Source organism: Eleutherodactylus coqui, chromosome 13 (genome assembly GCF_035609145.1).
Source record: "Eleutherodactylus coqui strain aEleCoq1 chromosome 13, aEleCoq1.hap1, whole genome shotgun sequence".
Classification (NCBI taxonomy): domain Eukaryota; kingdom Metazoa; phylum Chordata; class Amphibia; order Anura; family Eleutherodactylidae; genus Eleutherodactylus; species Eleutherodactylus coqui.
In genome coordinates this window covers 121,695,035-121,710,809 of record NC_089849.1, presented here as the reverse complement: position 1 = coordinate 121,710,809, position 15,775 = coordinate 121,695,035, and the positions used below count along the sequence as shown (strand labels likewise).

The 15,775-nt window shown below is 47.1% G+C and overlaps 1 protein-coding gene across 4 annotated transcripts in view; it reads left to right on the top strand.

Annotated features, from left to right (window-relative positions):
• Window positions 1-15,775, top strand: part of LOC136588118 (oocyte zinc finger protein XlCOF7.1-like) — a 137,269-nt gene that overhangs the window by 30,946 nt on the left and 90,548 nt on the right. The window lies entirely within an intron of this gene.

Sequence of the window (15,775 nt, the reverse complement as noted above, 5' to 3'; positions counted from 1 at the left end):
TGTTACCACTGCTCCCCAGTTACATCATGGGTCTCTGTTCTACACTGTTACTACTGCTCCCTAGTTAGATCATGGGTCTATGTTCTACACTGTTACCACTGCTGCCCAGTGACATCATGGGTCTCTGTTCTACACTGTTACTACTGTTCCCCAGTGACATCATGGGTCTCTATTCTACACTGTTACTACTGATCCCCAGTGACATCATGGGTCTCTGTTCTACACTGTTACCACTGCTCCCCAGTTACATCATGGGTCTCTGTTCTACACGGTAACTACTGCCCCCCAGTTACATCCTGGGTCTCTGCTCTACACGGTTACTACTGCCCCTCAGTTACATCACAGTTCTCTGTTCTACACTGTTAGCACTGCTGCCCAGTTACATTATGGGTCTCTGTTCTACACGGAAACCACTGCTTTCCAGTTACATCATGGGTCTCTGTTCTACACTGTTACCAATGCTTTCCAGTTACATCATGGGTCTCTGTTCTACACTGTTACCACTGCTCCCCAGTTACATCATGGGTCTCTGTTCTACACTGTTACTACTGCCCCCCTGTTACATTATGGGTCTCTGTTCTACACTATTACTACTGCTCCCCAGTTACATAATGGGTCTCTGTTCTACACTGTTACTACTGCTCCCCAGTCACATCATGGGCCTCTGTTCTACACTGTTGCTACTGCTGCCCAGTTACATCTTGGGACTCTATTCTACACTGTTACTACTGCTCCCTAGTTACATCAGGGGTCTCTGTTCTACACTGTTACCACTGCTCCCCAGTTACATCATGGGTCTCTGTTCTACACTGTTATCACTGCTCCCCAATTACATCATGGGTCTCTGTTCTACACTGTTAATACTGCTCCCTAGTTACATCATGGGTCTCTGTTCTACAGTGTTACCACTGCACCCCAGTCACATCATGGGTCTCTGTTCTACACTGTTATCACTGCTCCCCAGTTACATCATGGGTCTCTGTTCTACACTGTTACCAATGCTTTCCAGTTACATCATGGGTCTGTGTTCTACACTGTTGCCACTGCTCCCCAGTTACATCATTGGTCTCTGTTGTACACTGTTACCACTGCTCCCCAGTTACATCATGGGTCCCTGTTCTACACGGTTACCACTGCTTTCTAGTTACATCATGGGTCTCTGTTCTACACGGTTACCACTGCTCCCCAGTTACATCATGGGTCTCTGTTCTACACTGTTACCACTGCTCCCCAGTTACATCATGGGTCTCTGTTCTACATGGTTACTACTTCCCCCCAGTTACATGATGGGCCTCTGTTCTACACGGGTACTACTGCTCCCCAGTTACATCATGGGTCTCTGTTCTACACTGTCACCACTGCTCCCCAGTTACATCATGGGTCTCTGTTCTACACGGTTATCACTGCTTTCCAGTTACATCATCGGACTCTGTTCTACACTGTTAATACTCCTCCCCAGTTACATCATGGGTCTCTGTTCTACACTGTTACCACTGCTCCCTAGTTACATCATAGGTCTCTGTTCTACACTGTTACCGCTGCTCCCCAGTTACATCATGGGTCTCTGTTCTTCACTGTTACTACTGCTCCCCAGTTACATCATGGGTCTCTGTTCTACACTGTTACCACTGCTCCCTAGTTACATCTTAGGTCTCTGTTCTACACTGTTATCACTGCTGCCCAATTACATCATGGGTCTCTGTTCTACACTGTTACTACTGCTCCCTAGTTACATCATGGGTCTCTGTTCTACAGTGTTACTACTGCTCCCCAGTTACATCATTGTTCTCTTTTCTACACTGTTACCACTGCTCCCCAGTTACATCATGGGTCTCTGTTCTACACGGTTACCACTGTTCCCCAGTTACATCATGGGTCTCTGTTCTACACTGTTACTACTGCTCCCCAGTCACATCATGGGTCTCTGTTCTACACTGTTGCTACTGCTCCCTAGTTACATCATGGGTCTCTGTTCTACACGGTTACTACTGCTCCCTAGTTACATCAGGGGTCTCTGTTCTACACTGTTACTACTGCTCCCTAGTTACATCATGGGTCTCTGTTCTACACTGTTACCACTGCTCCCCAGTTACATCATGGGTCTCTGTTCTACACTGTTACTACTTCCCCCCAGTTACATGATGGGCCTCTGTTCTACACGGGTACTACTGCTCCCCAGTTACATCATGGGTCTCTGTTCTACACTGTTACCACTGCTCCCTAGTTACATCTTAGGACTCTGTTCTACACTGTTATCACTGCTGCCCAATTACATCATGGGTCTCTGTTCTACACTGTTACTACTGCTCCCTAGTTACATCATGGGTCTCTGTTCTACACTGTTACTACTGCTGCCCAGTTATATCTTGGGTCTCTGTTCTACACGGTTACCACTGCTCCCCAGTTACATCATAGGTCTCTGTTCTACACTGTTACCACTGCTGCCCAGTTACATCATGGGTCTCTGTTCTACACTGTTATCACTGCTCCCCAATTACATCATGGGTCTCTGTTCTACACGGTTACCACTGCTTCCTAGTTACATCATGGGTCTCTGTTCTACACTGTTACCGCTGCTCCCCAGTCACATCATGGGTCTCTGTTCTACACTGTTACCACTGCTTTCCAGTTACATCATGGGTCTCTGTTCTACACTGTTACCACTGCTCCCCAGTTACATCATGGGTCTCTGTTCTACACTGTTACTACTGCTCCCCAGTTACATCATTGGTCTCTGTTCTACACGGTTACTACTGCCCCCCAGTTACATCATGGGTCTCTGTTCTACACGGTTACTACTGCTCCCCAGTTACATCATGGGTCTCTGTTCTACACTGTTACCACTGCTCCCTAGTTAGATCATGGGCCTCTGTTCTACACTGTTACCACTGCTCCCCAGTTTACATCATGGGTGTCTGTTCTACACGGTTACCACTGCTTTCCAGTTACATCATGGGACTCTGTTCTACACTGTTACTACTGCCCCCCAGTTATGTCATGCGTCTCTGTTCTACACTGTTACCACTGCTTCCAAGTTACATCATGGGTTTCTGTTCTACACGGTTACCACTGCTCCCCAGTTACATCATGGGTCTCTGTTGTACACTGTTACTACTGCTCCCCAGTCACATCATGGGTCTCTGTTCTACACGGTTACCACTGCTTTCCAGTTATATCATGGGTCTCTGTTCCACACTTTTACCACTGCTCCCCAGTTACATCATGGGTCTCTGTTCTACACTGTTACTACTGCCCCCCAGTTACGTCATGCGTCTCTGTTCTACACTGTTACCACTGCTTCCAAGTTACATCATGGGTTTCTGTTCTACACTGTTACTACTGCTCCCTAGTTACATCATGGGTCTCTGTTGTACACTGTTACTACTGCTCCCCAGTTACATCATGGGTCTCTGTTCTACACGGTTACCACTGCTTTCCAGTTATATCATGGGTCTCTGTTCCACACTTTTACCACTGCTCCCCAGTTACATCATGGGTCTCTGTTCTACACTGTTACTACTGCCCCCCAGTTACATCATGGGTCTCTGTTCTACACTGTTACCACTGCTCCCCAGTTACATCATGGGTCTCTGTTCTACACGGTTACCAGTGCTTTCCAGTTACATCATGGGTCTCTGTTCTACACGGTTACTACTGCCCCCCAGTTACATCCTGGGTCTCTGTTCTACACGGTTACTACTGCTCCCCCGTTAAATCACAGTTCTCTGTTCTACACTGTTACCACTGCTCCCTGGTTAGATCATAGGCCTCTGTTCTACACTGTTAGTACTGCTCCCCAGTTACATCATGGGTCTCTGGTCTACACTGTTGCTACCGCTGCCCAGTTACTTCTTGGGTATCTATTCTACACTGTTACTACCGCTCCCTAGTTACATCATGGGTCTCTGTTCTACACTGTTACTACTGCTCCCCAGTCACATCATGGGCCTCTGTTCTACACTGTTGCTACTGCTGCCCAGTTACATTTTGGGTTTCTATACTACACTGTTACTACTGCTCCCTAGTTACATCAGGGGTCTCTGTTCTACACTGTTAGTACTGCTCCCTAGTTACATCATGGGTCTCTGTTCTACACTGTTACTACTGCTCCCCAGTTACATCATGGGTCTCTCTTCTACACTGTTACCACTGCTCCCCAGTTACATCATGGGTCTCTGTTCTACACGGTTATCACTGCTTTCCAGTTACATCATCGGACTCTGTTCTACACTGTTACTACTCCTCCCCAGTTACATCATGGGTCTCTGTTCTACACTGTTACCACTGCTCCCTAGTTACATCATAGGTCTCTGTTCTACACTGTTACCGCTGCTCCCCAGTTACATCATGGGTCTCTGTTCTTCACTGTTACTACTGCTCCCCAGTTACATCATGGGTCTCTGTTCTACACTGTTACCACTGCTCCCTAGTTACATCTTAGGTCTCTGTTCTACACTGTTATCACTGCTGCCCAATTACATCATGGGTCTCTGTTCTACACTGTTACTACTGCTCCCTAGTTACATCATGGGTCTCTGTTCTACAGTGTTACTACTGCTCCCCAGTTACATCATTGTTCTCTTTTCTACACTGTTACCACTGCTCCCCAGTTACATCATGGGTCTCTGTTCTACACGGTTACCACTGTTCCCCAGTTACATCATGGGTCTCTGTTCTACACTGTTACTACTGCTCCCCAGTCACATCATGGGTCTCTGTTCTACACTGTTGCTACTGCTCCCTAGTTACATCATGGGTCTCTGTTCTACACGGTTACTACTGCTCCCTAGTTACATCAGGGGTCTCTGTTCTACACTGTTACTACTGCTCCCTAGTTACATCATGGGTCTCTGTTCTACACTGTTACCACTGCTCCCCAGTTACATCATGGGTCTCTGTTCTACACTGTTACTACTTCCCCCCAGTTACATGATGGGCCTCTGTTCTACACGGGTACTACTGCTCCCCAGTTACATCATGGGTCTCTGTTCTACACTGTTACCACTGCTCCCTAGTTACATCTTAGGACTCTGTTCTACACTGTTATCACTGCTGCCCAATTACATCATGGGTCTCTGTTCTACACTGTTACTACTGCTCCCTAGTTACATCATGGGTCTCTGTTCTACACTGTTACTACTGCTGCCCAGTTATATCTTGGGTCTCTGTTCTACACGGTTACCACTGCTCCCCAGTTACATCATAGGTCTCTGTTCTACACTGTTACCACTGCTGCCCAGTTACATCATGGGTCTCTGTTCTACACTGTTATCACTGCTCCCCAATTACATCATGGGTCTCTGTTCTACACGGTTACCACTGCTTCCTAGTTACATCATGGGTCTCTGTTCTACACTGTTACCGCTGCTCCCCAGTCACATCATGGGTCTCTGTTCTACACTGTTACCACTGCTTTCCAGTTACATCATGGGTCTCTGTTCTACACTGTTACCACTGCTCCCCAGTTACATCATGGGTCTCTGTTCTACACTGTTACTACTGCTCCCCAGTTACATCATTGGTCTCTGTTCTACACGGTTACTACTGCCCCCCAGTTACATCATGGGTCTCTGTTCTACACGGTTACTACTGCTCCCCAGTTACATCATGGGTCTCTGTTCTACACTGTTACCACTGCTCCCTAGTTAGATCATGGGCCTCTGTTCTACACTGTTACCACTGCTCCCCAGTTTACATCATGGGTGTCTGTTCTACACGGTTACCACTGCTTTCCAGTTACATCATGGGTTTCTGTTCTACACGGTTACCACTGCTCCCCAGTTACATCATGGGTCTCTGTTGTACACTGTTACTACTGCTCCCCAGTCACATCATGGGTCTCTGTTCTACACGGTTACCACTGCTTCCCAGTTACATCATGGGTCTGTGTTCTACACTGTTACTACTGCCCCCCAGTTACATCATGGGTCTCTGTTCTACACTGTTACCACTGCTCCCCAGTTACATCATGGGTCTCTGTTCTACACGGTTACCAGTGCTTTCCAGTTACATCATGGGTCTCTGTTCTACACGGTTACTACTGCCTACCAGTTACATCCTGGGTCTCTGTTCTACACGGTTACTACTGCTCCCCCGTTAAATCACAGTTCTCTGTTCTACACTGTTACCACTGCTCCCTGGTTAGATCATAGGCCTCTGTTCTACACTGTTAGTACTGCTCCCCAGTTACATCATGGGTCTCTGGTCTACACTGTTGCTACCGCTGCCCAGTTACTTCTTGGGTATCTATTCTACACTGTTACTACCGCTCCCTAGTTACATCATGGGTCTCTGTTCTACACTGTTACTACTGCTGCCCAGTCACATCATGGGCCTCTGTTCTACACTGTTGCTACTGCTGCCCAGTTACATTTTGGGTTTCTATACTACACTGTTACTACTGCTCCCTAGTTACATCAGGGGTCTCTGTTCTACACTGTTAGTACTGCTCCCTAGTTACATCATGGGTCTCTGTTCTACACTGTTACTACTGCTCCCCAGTTACATCATGGGTCTCTCTTCTACACGGTTACCACTGCTTTCCAGTTACATCATGGGTCTCTGTACTACACTGTTACCACTGCTCCCCAGTTACATCATGGGTCTCTGTTCTACACTGTTACCACTGCTCCCCAGTAACATCATGGGTCTCTGTTCTACACGGTTACTACTGCCCCCCAGTTACATCATGGATGTCTGTTCTACACGGTTACTACTGCCCCCCAGTTACATCCTGGGTCTCTGTTCTACACGGTTACTACTGCTCCCCCGTTAAATCACAGTTCTCTGTTCTACCCTGTTACCACTGCTCCCTAGTTAGATCATGGGCCTCTGTTCTACACTGTTAGTACTGCTCCCCAGTTACATCATGGGTTTCTGGCCTACACTGTTGCTACCGCTGCCCAGTTAAATCTTGGGTCTCTATTCTACACTGTTACTACCGCTCCCTAGTGACATCATGGGTCTCTGTTCTACACGGTTACCACTGCTTTCCAGTTACGTCATGGGTCTCTGTTCTACACTGTTACCACTGCTCCCCAGTTACATCATGGGTCTCTGTTCTACACTGTTACTACTTCCCCCCAGTTACATGATGGGCCTCTGTTCTACACGGGTACTACTGCTCCCCAGTTACATCATGGGTCTCTGTTCTACACTGTTACCACTGCTCCCTAGTTACATCATAGGTCTCTGTTCTACACTGTTACCGCTGCTCCCCAGTTACATCATGGGTCTCTGTTCTACACTGTTACTACTGCTCCCCAGTTACATCATGGGTCTCTGTTCTTCACTGTTACTACTGCTCCCTAGTTACATCTTAGGTCTCTGTTCTACACTGTTATCACTGCTGCCCAATTACATCATGGGTCTCTGTTCTACACTGTTACTACTGCTCCCTAGTTACATCATGGGTCTCTGTTCTACAGTGTTACTACTGCTCCCCAGTTACATCATTGTTCTCTTTTCTACACTGTTACCACTGCTCCCCAGTTACATCATGGGTCTCTGTTCTACACGGTTACCACTGTTCCCCAGTTACATTCTGGGTCTCTGTTCTACACTGTTACTACTGCTCCCCAGTCACATCATGGGTCTCTGTTCTACACTGTTGCTACTGCTGCCCAGTTACATCTTGGGTCTCTGTTCTACACTGTTACTACTGCTCCCTAGTTACATCAGGGGTCTCTGTTCTACACTGTTACTACTGCTCCCTAGTTACATCATGGGTCTCTGTTCTACACTGTTACTACTGCTCCCCAGTTACATCATGGGTCTCTGTTCTACACGGTTACCACTGCTTTCCAGTTACATCATTAGTCTCTGTTCTACACTTTTACCACTGCTCCCCAGTTACATCATGGGTCTCTGTTCTACACTGTTACCACTGCTCCCCAGTTACATCATGGGTCTCTGTTCTACACGGTTACCAGTGCTTTCCAGTTACATCATGGGTCTCTGTTCTACACGGTTACTACTGCCCCCCAGTTACATCCTGGGTCTCTGTTCTACACGGTTACTACTGCTCCCCCGTTAAATCACAGTTCTCTGTTCTACACTGTTACCACTGCTCCCTGGTTAGATCATAGGCCTCTGTTCTACACTGTTAGTACTGCTCCCCAGTTACATCATGGGTCTCTGGTCTACACTGTTGCTACCGCTGCCCAGTTAAGTCTTGGGTATCTATTCTACACTGTTACTACCGCTCCCTAGTTACATCATGGGTCTCTGTTCTACACTGTTACTACTGCTCCCCAGTCACATCATGGGCCTCTGTTCTACACTGTTGCTACTGCTGCCCATTTACATTTTGGGTCTCTATTCTACACTGTTACTACTGCTCCCTAGTTACATCAGGGGTCTCTGTTCTACACTGTTAGTACTGCTCCCTAGTTACATCATGGGTCTCTGTTCTACACTGTTACTACTGCTCCCCAGTTACATCATGGGTCTCTCTTCTACACGGTTACCACTGCTTTCCAGTTACATCATGGGTCTCTGTTCTACACTGTTACCACTGCTCCCTAGTTACATCATGGGTCTATGTACTACACTGTTACCACTGCTCCCCAGTTACATCATGGGTCTCTGTTCTACACTGTTACCACTGCTCCCCAGTAACATCATGGGTCTCTGTTCTACACGGTTACTACTGCCCCCCAGTTACTTCATGGATGTCTGTTCTACACGGTTACTACTGCCCCCCAGTTACATCCTGGGTCTCTGTTCTACACGGTTACTACTGCTCCCCCGTTAAATCACAGTTCTCTGTTCTACCCTGTTACCACTGCTCCCTAGTTAGATCATGGGCCTCTGTTCTACACTGTTAGTACTGCTCCCCAGTTACATCATGGGTTTCTGGCCTACACTGTTGCTACCGCTGCCCAGTTAAATCTTGGGTCTCTATTCTACACTGTTACTACCGCTCCCTAGTTACATCATGGGTCTCTGTTCTACACGGTTACCACTGCTTTCCAGTTACGTCATGGGTCTCTGTTCTACATTGTTACCACTGCTCCCCAGTTACATCATGGGTCTCTGTTCTACACTGTTACTACTTCCCCCCAGTTACATGATGGGCCTCTGTTCTACACGGGTACTACTGCTCCCCAGTTACATCATGGGTCTCTGTTCTACACTGTTACCACTGCTCCCTAGTTACATCATAGGTCTCTGTTCTACACTGTTACCGCTGCTCCCCAGTTACATCATGGGTCTCTGTTCTTCACTGTTACTACTGCTCCCCAGTTACATCATGGGTCTCTGTTCTACACTGTTACCACTGCTCCCTAGTTACATCTTAGGACTCTGTTCTACACTGTTATCACTGCTGCCCAATTACATCATGGGTCTCTGTTCTACACTGTTACTACTGCTCCCTAGTTACATCATAGGTCTCTGTTCTACACTGTTACTACTGCTGCCCAGTTATATCTTGGGTCTCTGTTCTACACGGTTACCACTGCTCCCCAGTTACATCATAGGTCACTGTTCTACACTGTTACCACTGCTCCCCAGTTACATCATGGGTCTCTGTTCTACACTGTTATCACTGCTCCCCAATTACATCATGGGTCTCTGTTCTACACGGTTACCACTGCTTCCTAGTTACATCATGGGTCTCTGTTCTACACTGTTACCGCTGCTCCCCAGTCACATCATGGGTCTCTGTTCTACACTGTTACCACTGCTTTCCAGTTACATCATGGGTCTCTGTTCTACACTGTTACCACTGCTCCCCAGTTACATCATGGGTCTCTGTTCTACACTGTTACTGCTGCTCCCCAGTTACATCATTGGTCTCTGTTCTACACGGTTACTACTGCTCCCCAGTTACATCATGGGTCTCTGTTCTACACTGTTACCACTGCTCCCTAGTTAGATCATGGGCCTCTGTTCTACACTGTTACCACTGCTCCCCAGTTTACATCATGGGTGTCTGTTCTACACGGTTACCACTGCTTTCCAGTTACATCATGGGACTCTGTTGTACACTGTTACTACTGCTCCCCAGTCACATCATGGGTCTCTGTTCTACACTGTTGCTACTGCTGCCCAGTTACATCTTGGGTCTCTATAATACACTGTTACTACTGCTCCCTAGTTACATCATGGCTCTCTGTACTACATTGTTACTACTGCTCCCCAGTTACATCATGGGTCTTTGTTCTACATGGTTACCACTGCTTTCCAGTTACATCATGGGTCTCTGTTCTACACTGTTACCACGGCACCCCAGTCACATCATGGGTCTCTGTTCTACACTGTTATTACTGCTCCCCAGTTACATCATTGTCCTCTTTTCTACACTGTTACCACTGCTCCCCAGTTACATCTTGGGTCTCTGTTCTACACGGTTACCACTGTTCCCCAGTTACATCATGGGTCTCTGTTCTACACTGTTACTACTGCTCCCCAGTCACATCATGGGTCTCTGTTCTACGCTGTTGCTACTGCTGCCCAGTTAGATCTTGGGTCTCTATTCTACACTGTTACTACTGCTCCCTAGTTGCATCAGGGGTCTCTGTTCTACACTGTTACTACTGCTCCCTAGTTACATCATGGGTCTCTGTTCTACACTGTTACCACTGCTCCCTAGTTAGATTTATGGGCCTCTGTTCTACACGGTTACTACTGCTCCCCAGTTACATCATGGGTCTCTGTTCTACACTGTTACTACTGCTGCCCAGTTACATCATGGGTCTCTGTTCTACACTGTTACCACTGCTCCACAGTTGCATCATGGGTCTCTGTTCTACATTGTTACTACATCCCCCCAGTTATATCATGGGTCTCTGTTCTACACGGTTACTACTGCCCCCCCAGTTACATCATGGTTCTCTGTTCTACACAGTTACTACTGCTCCCCCGTTACATCATGGGTCTCTGTTCTACACTGTTACCACTGCTTCCTAGTTAGATCATGGGCCTCTGTTCTACACTGTTACTACTGCTCCCCAGTTAGATCATGGGTCTCTGTTCTACACTGTTGCTACTGCTGCCCAGTTACATCTTGGGTCTCTATTCTACAATGTTACTACTGCTCCCTAGTTACATCATGGATCTCTTTTCTACACTTTTACTACTGCTCCCTAGTTACATCACGGGTCTCTGTTCTACACGGTTACCACTGCTTTCCAGTTACGTCATGGGTCTCTGTTCTACACTGTTACCACTGCTCCCTAGTTACATCATAGGTCTCTGTTCTACACTGTTACCGCTGCTCCCCAGTTACATCATGGGTCTCTGTTCTTCACTGTTACTACTGCTCCCCAGTTACATCATGGGTGTCTGTTCTACACTGTTACCACTGCTCCCTAGTTACATCTTAGGACTCTGTTCTACACTGTTATCACTGCTGCCCAATTACATCATGGGTCTCTGTTCTACACTGTTACTACTGCTTCCTAGTTACATCATGGGTCTCTGTTCTACACTGTTACTACTGCTGCCCAGTTATATCATGGGTCTCTGTTCTACACGGTTACCACTGCTCCCCAGTTACATCATAGGTCTCTGTTCTACACTGTTACCACTGCTCCCCAGTTACATCATGGGTCTCTGTTCTACACTGTTATCACTGCTCCCCAATTACATCATGGGTCTCTGTTCTACACGGTTACCACTGCTTCCTAGTTACATCATGGGTCTCTGTTCTACACTGTTACCGCTGCTCCCCAGTCACATCATGGGTCTTTGTTCTACACTGTTACCACTGCTTTCCAGTTACATCATGGGTCTCTGTTCTACACTGTTACCACTGCTCCCCAGTTACATCATGGGTCTCTGTTCTACACTGTTACTACTGCTCCCCAGTTACATCATGGGTCTCTGTTCTACACGGTTACTACTGCCCCCCAGTTACATCATGGGTCTCTGTTCTACACGGTTACTACTGCTCCCCAGTTACATCATGGGTCTCTGTTCTACACTGTTACCACTGCTCCCTAGTTAGATCATGGGCCTCTGTTCTACACTGTTACCACTGCTCCCCAGTTACATCATGGGTGTCTGTTCTACACGGTTACCACTGCTTTCCAGTTACATCATGGGACTCTGTTCTACACTGTTACTACTGCCCCCCAGTTATGTCATGCGTCTCTGTTCTACACTGTTACCACTGCTTCCAAGTTACATCATGGGTTTCTGTTCTACACGGTTACCACTGCTCCCCACTTACATCATGGGTCTCTGTTGTACACTGTTACTACTGCTCCCCAGTCACATCATGGGTCTCTGTTCTACACTGTTGCTACTGCTGCCCAGTTACATCTTGGGTCTCTATAATACACTGTTACTACTGCTCCCTAGTTACATCAGGGGTCTCTGTTCTACACTGTTACTACTGCTCCCTAGTTACATCATGGCTCTCTGTACTACATTGTTACTACTGCTCCCCAGTTACATCATGGGTCTTTGTTCTACACGGTTACCACTGCTTTCCAGTTACATCATGGGTCTCTGTTCTACACTGTTACCACGGCACCCCAGTCACATCATGGGTCTCTGTTCTACACTGTTATTACTGCTCCCCAGTTACATCATTGTCCTCTTTTCTACACTGTTACCACTGCTCCCCAGTTACATCTTGGGTCTCTGTTCTACACGGTTACCACTGTTCCCCAGTTACATCATGGTTCTCTGTTCTACACTGTTACTACTGCTCCCCAGTCACATCATGGGTCTCTGTTCTACGCTGTTGCTACTGCTGCCCAGTTAGATCTTGGGTCTCTATTCTACACTGTTACTACTGCTCCCTAGTTGCATCAGGGGTCTCTGTTCTACACTGTTACTACTGCTCCCTAGTTACATCATGGGTCTCTGTTCTACACTGTTACCACTGCTCCCTAGTTAGATTTATGGGCCTCTGTTCTACACGGTTACTACTGCTCCCCAGTTACATCATGGGTCTCTGTTCTACACTGTTACCACTGCTCCACAGTTACATCATGGGTCTCTGTTCTACATTGTTACTACATCCCCCCAGTTACATCATGGGTCTCTGTTCTACACGGTTACTACTGCCCCCCAGTTACATCATGGTTCTCTGTTCTACACAGTTACTACTGCTCCCCCGTTACATCATGGGTCTCTGTTCTACACTGTTACCACTGCTTCCTAGTTAGATCATGGGCCTCTGTTCTACACTGTTACTACTGCTCCCCAGTTACATCATGGGTCTCTGTTCTACACTGTTGCTACTGCTGCCCAGTTACATCTTGGGTCTCTATTCTACAATGTTACTACTGCTCCCTAGTTACATCATGGATCTCTTTTCTACACTTTTACTACTGCTCCCTAGTTACATCACGGGTCTCTGTTCTACACGGTTACCACTGCTTTCCAGTTACATCATGGGTCTCTTTTCTACACTGTTACCACTGCTCCCCAGTTACATCATGGGTCTCTGTTCTACACGGTTGCCACTGCTTTCCAGTTACATCATGGGTCTCTGTTCTACACGGTTGCCACTGCTTTCCAGTTACATCATGGGTCTCTTTTCTACACTGTTACCACTGCTCCCCAGTTACATCATGGGTCTCTGTTCTACACTGTTACTCCTGCCCCCCAGTTACGTAATGGGTCTCTGTTCTACACGGTTACTACTGTCCCCCAGTTACATCATGGGTCTCTGTTCTACACGGTTACTACTGCTCCGCAGTTACATCATGGGTCTCTGTTCTACACTGTTACCACTGCTCCCTAGTTAGATCATGGGCCTCTGTCCTACACTGTTACCACTGCTCCCCAGTTACATAATGGGTCTCTGTTCCTCACTGTTACCACTGCTCCCCTGTTACATCATGGGACTCTGTTCTACACTGTTACCACTGCTGCCCAGTTACATCATGGGTCTGTGTTCTACACTGTTGCCACTGCTCCCCAGTTACATCATGGGTCTCTGTTCTACACTGTTACCACTGCTCCCCAGTTACATCATGGGTCTCTGTTCTACATGGTTACCACTGCCTTCCCGTTACATCATGGGTCTCTGTTCTACACTGTTACTACTGCCCCCCAGTTATATCATGGGTCTCTGTTCTACACGGTTACTACTGCTCCCCAGTTACATCATGGGTCTCTGTTCTACACTGTTACTACTGCCCCCCAGTTATATCATGGGTCTCTGTTCTACACGGTTACTACTGCCCCCCAGTTACATCACGGGTCTCTGTTCTACACGGTTTCTACTGCTCCCCAGTTACATCATGGGTCTCTGTTCTACACTGTTACCACTGCTCCCTAGTTAGATCATGGGCCTCTGTTCTACACTGTTACTACTGCTCCCCAGTTACATCATGGGTCTCTGTTCTACACTGTTGCTGCTGCTGCCTTCTTACATCTTGGGTCTTTGTTCTACACTGTTACTACTGCTCTCCTAGTTACATCATGGGTCTCTGTTCTACACTTTTACTACTGCTCCCTAGTTACATAACGGGTCTCTTTTCTACACGGTTACCACTGCTTTCCAGTTACATCATGGGTCTCTGTTCTACACGGTTACTACTGCCCCTCAGTTACATCATGGTTGACTTTACTACACCGTTACTACTGCTCCCTAGTTACATCATGGGTCTCTTTTCTACATGGTTACCACTGCTTTCCAGTTACATCATGGGTCTCTGTTCTACACTTTTATTACTGCTCCCTAGTTACATCACGGGTCTCTGTTCTACACGGTTACTACTGCCCCTCAGTTACATCATGGTTGACTTTTCTACACCGTTACTACTGCTCCCTATTTAAATTACAGTTCTCTGTTCTACGCTGTTACTACTGCTCCCCAGTGACATCATGGGTCTCTGTTCTACACTGTTACTTCTGCTCCCCAGTTACATTATGGGTCTCTGTTCTACACTGTTACCACTGCTCCCCAGTTACATCATGGGTCTCTGTTCTACACTGTTATCACTGCTCCCCAATTACATCATGGGTCTTTGTTCTACACTGTTACTACTGCTCCCTAGTTACATCATGGGTCTCTGTTCTACAGTGTTACCCCTGCACCCCAGTCACATCATGGGTCTCTGTTCTACACTGTTATCACTGCTCCCCAGTTACATCATGGGTCTCTGTTCTACACTGTTACCACTGCTCCCCAGTGACATCATGGGTCTCTGTTCTACACGGTTACTACTGCCCCCCAGTTACATCACGGGTCTCTGTTCTACACGGTTTCTACTGCTCCCCAGTTACATCATGGGTCTCTGTTCTACACTGTTACCACTGCTCCCTAGTTAGATCATGGGCCTCTGTTCTACACTGTTACTACTGCTCCCCAGTTACATCATGGGTCTCTGTTCTTCACTGTTGCTGCTGCTGCCTTCTTACATCTTGGGTCTCTATTCTACACTGTTACTACTGCTCCCTAGTTACATCATGGGTCTCTGTTCTACACTTTTACTACTGCTCCCTAGTTACATCACGGGTCTCTTTTCTACACGGTTACCACTGCTTTCCAGTTACATCATGGGTCTCTGTTCTACACTTTTATTACTGCTCCCCAGTTACATCATGGGTCTCTGTTCTACACGGTTACTACTGCCCCTCAGTTACATCATGGTTGACTTTACTACACCGTTACTACTGCTCCCTAGTTACATCATGGGTCTCTTTTCTACATGGTTACCACTGCTTTCCAGTTACATCATGGGTCTCTGTTCTACACTTTTATTACTGCTCCCTAGTTACATCACGGGTCTCTGTTCTACACGGTTACTACTGCCCCTCAGTTACATCATGGTTGACTTTTCTACACCATTACTACTGCTCCCTA